Here is a 422-nt window from a genome sequence, read left to right on the forward strand (position 1 = left end):
TGTTGTGTTTTTGGTGTTTTTTTTGTTGTTTGTTTTCTAAGGATGTGTGGGTGGGGATGTAGGATTTCGTGTATATCTTTTTAGTTAAGAAGATTTTGTTATATTTGTCGTAAAGATTTTTTTTCTCTCTCTCTTTCTGATACATTTTAGTATTTTTCATTTTTGTTTCTCGCTCATTCTTATATATTCTAGTATTTTTCGTAAAGAATTTTTTTTCTCTGTAATATATTTTAGTATTTTTCATATATAACTTTTATTTTTTTCTCTCTCTCTTTCTCCTATATTTTAGTATTTTCACAAGGAACTTTTATTTTTCACTCTCTCTCTTTCTCATGTATTCCCGTATTTTTCATAAAGAACTTTCATTTTCTCTCTCTCTCTTTCTCATATATTCCCGTATTTTTCATAAAGAACTTTCATTT

The sequence above is a fragment of the Penaeus monodon genome, chromosome 25 (genome assembly GCF_015228065.2).
Source record: "Penaeus monodon isolate SGIC_2016 chromosome 25, NSTDA_Pmon_1, whole genome shotgun sequence".
Classification (NCBI taxonomy): Eukaryota; Metazoa; Arthropoda; class Malacostraca; order Decapoda; family Penaeidae; genus Penaeus; species Penaeus monodon.